Source organism: Silene latifolia, chromosome 4 (assembly GCF_048544455.1).
Source record: "Silene latifolia isolate original U9 population chromosome 4, ASM4854445v1, whole genome shotgun sequence".
Lineage (NCBI taxonomy): Eukaryota > Viridiplantae > Streptophyta > Magnoliopsida > Caryophyllales > Caryophyllaceae > Silene > Silene latifolia.
The window spans coordinates 37,682,971-37,690,455 of record NC_133529.1 but is presented as its reverse complement, the minus strand read 5'-3'; the positions used below and the strand labels follow the sequence as shown (position 1 = coordinate 37,690,455).

General features: G+C 36.4%; 1 non-coding gene across 1 annotated transcript; it reads left to right on the top strand.

The window, feature by feature from the left end:
* The first annotated feature begins 1,434 nt into the window (after positions 1-1,434).
* On the top strand, positions 1,435-1,541 carry LOC141654033 (small nucleolar RNA R71). Its single transcript, XR_012547615.1, has one exon. It is a non-coding gene; the product is annotated as a small nucleolar RNA R71 (small nucleolar RNA).
* The last annotated feature ends 5,944 nt before the right edge of the window (positions 1,542-7,485 follow it).

Genomic DNA, 7,485 nt, shown 5'->3' with positions numbered 1-7,485 from the left:
TGACTTCTTCTTAGACAAAAGTTGCTTCATAAATTTCATGTAAGCAGGCACTTGATTAACTAACTCAAGAAAAAAAACTTGTACATTTAAGCTACGGATAACATTCTCAAATTTATTAAATGATACCTGTTCCTTCATCGGCACTAGTCTTTCTGGATAAGGGGCTGAAAGGAGTAACTTAGCCCTCTCTTCTAAATCTCTCATGCCGGCATCGGTGGATTTAGGCTGAAAATCCACAACCTTTTCCTTGTTGAAGCTCGAACCCTCTTCAGACCGTCTCAAAAATGAGCCATTAATCGTCATCGGGTCATATTTCGGCACCGGAACTGACCCATCAGCATTTGGGTCTTGCCTCAGTGTTTTCGGAGTTGTCGTACCCCGAAACAAGTGATCCCTCAAGTTATTAGGCATTGGAGGACGAAAGGATTCATTATCGCCAATGATCTTTGTCGATCGATCGACCAGGTTGGTCGATCGATCGACTTCTTCTGAGACCGAGAAGCTACTTTGTTTGTCGCGGATCGTCGATCGATCGGTATGTCGTCGATCGATCGATCGACATACCCTACGATCGTCTTTTTCTTGTTATTGTTCGTCACTGCCTTCTTCTTGCTTGGTTCCGCCTCATCTTTTTCAGTAACATCCTCAACCATAGCGGGCCCATCAAGGGTAGACCCACTCCTCAAGGTGATAGCATTAAGGGTCTCTTTTTGCTCCGTCTGCGTCGGTAAATGTCCCGGAGCTCGAGTTGTATTCTTACTTGCCAATTGAGCAATTTGGCGCTCCAACATCTTCATCCCGGCCTCTCTAGCTTGAGAATCTTTCAGCAACAAGTTTTTCAACTCATTGAAATCAGAACTTTGGGATTGTTGCTGCTGCTGAGGAACATACGGAGGCTTTTGATATGGCTGCTGCTGCTTATGAGAAGGCACATAATTCTGCTGTTGCTGCTGTTGTGGAGGTGGAGTCGGATTTAAGACATTTTGGCTACTCCACCTCAAGTTCGGATGGACATTCGGCTCATAATAAGTGTTTGTCTACCTATAATGTTGAAAGGCAGCACAGGACTCAAAGGGATTAGGACAGTTGTCTGAAACATGTCCTTCTCCTCCACATCTCTTGCAGACGAAAGGACCGTCTAAAACAGCATTCACATGATAGATCCCTCCTTTTGAAGCTCCTCCAAACTCGTACTTATCAAATCTCGCCGTAAGAGCCTCTAATGTAGCTACAGAAGGAGATTCATCACTTCTCCTTTGATTTCCCCTAGAGTTTCCATACTCAGCTTTATGGGTGGCCAAATCATCAATGATCTTCCACTCCTTAGTCTCTCCAACATTCTCCTGGAATCTTCCATTAGCTGCCGCGTCCAGGATAGCTCTCTGATCGTCATAGAGCCCATTATAAAACTGATTGCATAGGCTCCACTTCTCAAACCCATGGTGCGGAATGGTTCGTACCAGCTTCTTGAAACGGACCCATGCCTCATGAAAGTTCTCATCAGGACCCTGTTTAAAGCTCGTGATCTGAGCTCTAATGGCATTGGTCTTCGAGGCAGAGAAATATTTCTTGTAAAATGCCAGGGCCAACGACTTCCAATCAGTGATCTCGTTAGCCACTCGATCCAGATCTCTGTACCATTCCCTTGCAGCATCACGAAGAGAGAATATGAACATAGTTTCCTTCACCTGGTCCTGGGTCACATCGTTTGGTGGGGGTATGGAACAACAATAATCAATGAATGTCTCCATATGCTTGGCTGCATCTTCATTTGCAGCTCCCCCGAATTGGTTCCTCTCAACCAAATTGATATAAGACGGTTTCGGCTCGAATTTTCTATCCGTCCCTGGTAGTGCAAATCCCTTGTAGAGATTCTCAGCCGTCGGCTCAGAGTGACTGGCTATACTTGCTTCTTCAGCCATGTCTGGAGATGTGACGGTCTCAGCTGATGAAGTAGAAATAGGTGATGAAGGTGGATCCTCCTCAAATAAAGCGTTCTCGTAGTAACTAGACAGAGTACTTAGCTCTTCCTCTGTCGGCAATACTCTAGATGATCGCCTCAACTCGCGCAAAGTCTTCTCAATCTCAGGATTGTACGGTAGTAATTCACCACCCTGTGACCTGCGCATAAGAAGAAACTACAAGTAGAATATGAGAATAGTTTAAGGAACAGAAGTCCCTTAAACTAAGAGAAAGACTAAAAATAAAACAACTAATAATTTTAAACAATTGCCTCCCAGGCAACGGCGCCAAAATTTGATGCCTTTCGTTGTGCACCAAAGATAATATTTATAAGTCCAAACTACAACTATAGATAGTGGCAGTCAGGGTCGAACCACAGAGAGGCATGCAATTATTAGTTGTCTAATTCTAGTCTAAGGTAACAAGTGTGAGGGGGATTTGATTTGATTTGTTCTATACTAATGACAATAAATGAAAAGTAGACTAAGCTAATTGATGAAAACAGATATTAAAAAGGTGCTAAGATGGTCGGTTCACTATAGTTTCGGCGGCAGCATACTAGGTAGATCTAAAACAATCATGTGAGACGGGAAAATAAGAGGTCCTCTCGGTCCACTCTCACAGGTATCATCTTTCGATCTCGCTACAAGTCCCTAATATCACTAATACTAACTTTCGTCCTGAAAAGTGACTAAAAGGTCTAAATTAACTTATCTTTCGATCTCATTCATCTAGTCGTCTTAATTAGGTAGGCTATCTCCCTTCCCTATCTTTCGATCTTTATTGGGCCGGTCAATTCCTAAACATTCAACTGGTCGCGTGCACTCGATTCGTCAAACATAACAATTTAATTAATTAAAACGAAGGTAATCTCAGCGTGGCCAGTCGATCGACCAGGGAGCCCAGTCGATCGACCATGGCGTGATCTAGGTCTACTATTCTAATGCCGCCTACTCCTACAGATTCCCTACATCCTAGCACAAGGGGTTTAGCTACTCATACTGGAAATATCAACAACAATAAAATTGACTAATAAAACTACTGAATTCATGCTTGAAATAATTAAACAAACAATTAACATAAAACAATAATTTCGGCTTCGGGAAACTAATCTAGCAATTATATGCTACGAATGAAAGCAATCAAACTGAATATGAAAACAGATGAATACCGTGTAGAGGAATCGCAAAACGAAGATCCAAAAACCGAATGCAAAAGTAAATTGTATTGAATACAGAACAATCTTTAGAACCCTAAATTACTAATGATAAAACTGGACTAAAGCTTGATGAAAACTAGATGAATGACAGGTTATGTTATATAGGAATATATCGTAACTTTATTCTCAAAACCTAAAACACAATGGGCTTTCTATTCCTCGTTCTATTAATTCACGCAGATTAGCGGCATGGTCGATCGACCACTGTGACCGGTCGACCGACTGGACTTCAGTGTACAGTACCCTCTGGAACTCGTGCATTGGTCGATCGACCATATGGGGCAGTCGATCGACCACCATAGCTGGTAGTCCGCTTCTAATTCTTCATAAAGTCGTCTTTTAGGCTTCGAAACGCGCACCAAGTTCATTTCTCGAGTCTCTACTCCATGTCAAATGCAATGCAAGGTACTCGGGGACGGATTTAGCTCGATATCTACTCATTTCCGCATAAATCTGCAATATTACATAAAAATACGAAAGTAGACGAAATGGGGCAAATAGTAGCATAAACTACACAAATGAGCTCTGAAATGCGTGTAAAATGGGGTGTAAAACATCATATTTAGGACACGCATCAGTTTTGTTTTCTTGGTAGGAGAGGAGTGCAAACCTAGCATTTTCATGGCAAAATAGAGCTAAATTGATCGAATCTAATGACCAAGCATCAAAGTGAAGACAAGACTAGAAGGCCTTTGTAAATAATGAAGTAGATGGGCAATGATGAAGAAGATCCTTGCATCTCCGACAAGATCCTGGAGGATTGTTGGAAGAAGAAAAGAAGGAAAGAAGAAAAAGCTCACTGGACTGGAATCCGCTCGTCCCAGCATCGGGACGCTCGTCCAAGAGCCACAATCCGAGCGTCCCACCTACCAAGCCGCTCATCCACCGCCTGCACAATCCGCTCGTCCCGACCTTTTGGACGCTCGGTTTGTTCTCCAGTGCAGCCCGGCTTCTTCTTGTTCTACTCGGGATGCGCATATTTTCGGAAGACTAGCAAAACGGAGACTCGCATCTTTCTTCGAGAGGAGCATTTCCTCAACTTTTCTTAAGGACTTAATGTTGGAATATGTGTCCTCCGACAATAATGCGATCACAACTGTCGATCATGATGATCACATGTTTAAATCTCATTTTAAAGAATACATTTGGGAAGTAATATTTCTTGTCAAATTGGTCCACACATATCGGTAATGATTGGCTGACTAGAGTTTGACATTACTGTCGTGCGACGGTGGTGATCAGTTGATTCCCTTAGGTCATACCTAAAGGGTAACACTCTTAATTGAATATTTAATTAATCGTATGACAATACGGGTTAATTAAATTACTTAAAATTGACGGACGATTTTGGAAGTAATATTTACGTGTCTCATTGTAATTTGACTAAATAAGATACGGTCTAAGTAATCGAATTGCTTTATTGCTTAGATGAAATTATTGTTTACGAAAACAATTGAACTGAATGAATAATTCATTATAAATACAAGATGTTGTGATTTATAATTGGTAAATTATTTTGGTACAAGTAATTATGAATTACTAAGTCGATTTTGTATATGACGTATTTTTATTAATGCATTGATTTTTAATATGTTAAAAATGCATAACAATTTTACATGACATGTGACATGTGACAAATTGACAAAGATAAAATGGAGTCCATTTTATCTTAAAATGGACCGAATTAGTGGGAGTATTAGGAAAATATTATGTTGATTAATTAAGTGGAAAACATAATCATTTTTACCTAAACCTAGCCATGCAAACCTACTTGCTCTTGTGAAGAACACCTTGCTCATGCATTGGCCATCACCACCCCTCCCCATACCCGGTTTTATCAAGAGAAAACCATGGGTTTTTCTCTATAATTTTTACCATATACACTACTTGAATACTAGTGTAATAATTATTCATACACACATCAAAATAGAGTTTTTAGAGAGATAAAAATTCTTCTTCCTTCTCCTTCTCTTAACCGAAATTAAGAGACCTAAATAATTATTTTTGGGTCAATTTTATTCAAATTAATATTGTTCAAATTAATATTGTTCTAGTATCAATAATATTAATTTTATTAAGAGATTACCTTGGGTATTATTCCTTGGGAGGGATTCTATACTTGAATCCTTTGTTCTTACATTTAAGGAGTGCTCAAGAACAAGTAAGAAGGAGATCTTACTTGTGCCCAATAAACCGAAATATCAATGTAAGAATGATGATTTCTCCTTAATATTTACTTATGTTTGCATGCATAAGATCTAATTAATTTTATGACTAAGTTAATTTTGAAACATATATGAATATGTCGTTATAATGAGATATAGATTTATAACAAGTGGTATCAAGAGCCTTAGGTTGTTTGCATGCAAATCGGTTATAGTTTTTCCGAGTTATACGATTAACAAATAAAACTTATAAATTTGTGTTTATTATGATATATCATGAAATCAATTATGCATGTTCAAGTTTATGATCCTAAAATGTATTTAGGATATTTTGGATAATTTATGGATTTTTATTGTTCATTTTATTTTATAATGGCATTAAAATGTGATTTTATGATAAAAATGTCATTTTCGGACTAAAATTAGCTAAACTTCGAATTTTCCAGTGGTTTTTGGATATGTTTTTACATATATTATTTTTAGATGACCTGTAAATGTTCATAATTTTTGAAGTTCTTATGCTCGAAATATGGATTTTTCATGATAAGAATCGAATTTAAATGAAAAATGGGTTAATATGAGATAAATTTCGAATCTGGTCATAGAAATTTAGTATGTTGTCAAATGAAATTTTACAAGATGTGTGTAAAATAATTGGCTATAATGAAGTCTTTATGCATGATTTATGAATTTTTGATGAAAAATAACATAAATAGTGACTTAATTAGTGAATAATTGCTAAAATATACTTCATGACTAAAGAAAAACGTCACATGTTGCATTTTGTTACCTATTTCAGATCTAAAATTGAAAAGTTGATAAATATAATTTTTCTCATGTTTTTATGATTATATTTGATAAATCCGATAAACCGCAACAATGTTTTTCCCCATAAATTTTTGAAATTTTAACCTAAGTTTTTTGAACATTATGAGTGTCATGGTATTTTTTCAGAATGTTCATGAGTTTAAATTTCAAATTTTGAATTTATTTGAAATTTTATGATTTATTTAGAGTTTATGGCATTTTATTGTAATTTTGGGTCCATTAATGAACAAATTTTAAGAAATAAAAGTTAATTATTGTCAATATGTTAGTGGAGACTAATTTTGAGTCCTAAGTTGGTTAGGGTAATTAACTTGTGCATAAATATGATTTTATGTAATTTATTGTGATTTTAAAAGGTTGAATCACGCAAATCCGTAAAAACCGATTAATATACGATATTGGCTCCTTAAAGGCGATTTAGCATAAAATTGGGCATGTTCATACATATTATAATGCTGCATTTTATTTATGATTGTCATAATTTTATTTTATGTAATTTTTGAATTATGTAATTTTACTTAGTATGGCCTTAGTTTTTTAATTGGTATTACCCGAAATGTATGGGAATATCGATTCGGTTGTAATTTATTGTGATCTCGTATCACCGTTTTGTAATTTAATAGATTTATTTTATTTTAATTACAAATGTATAATAGGAAATTATGTAATTTGTTATGTAATTTATTTATTTAGGAGTTCCTTGAAGACGGTGTCGCTCAGGAAGACGATACATAAAGACGGTGTTACCTCGAGATGCGTGCCAAAATCGAAGTTCAAGGGACCAATGGAGTTGGTTTCCGAATATGTAATAGTTAATTAGATTTTCTATTTTAGGAAGGCCATACTAGGATTTAATTTATGCTTTGCATTTTATTTATATGTTGCATGCATCGCTAAATCGCCATAACTAAAACATGCATTGTCATTTTAATCGAGTTTATCGACCGTGTCAATTAGAATTATCGTAGTTCACCGCTTTAGTTCACTTAAAACGTGATAGATAATAAATTGACATGACCTCTTGAAGGAAATGTAGATTCATATACATACTAACATACTCATATATGTCTAAATTAATTTGTCATAAAATTAAAACGGATTTTATGCATGCAAACAATAATAAAATAGAGGAGAAATCATGTCCTTACATTGGTGATTTTCGGTCATTAGGGCACAAAAGAGATCACCTTTCTCTTTTGATCTTGAGCTTTCCCTTATGGATGAACAAGATCTAAGTATAAGATCTCTCCCTAAGCTTTATACCCAGGGCTTTCTCTTAATTTTAATTAATATTACAAATACTAGTATAAT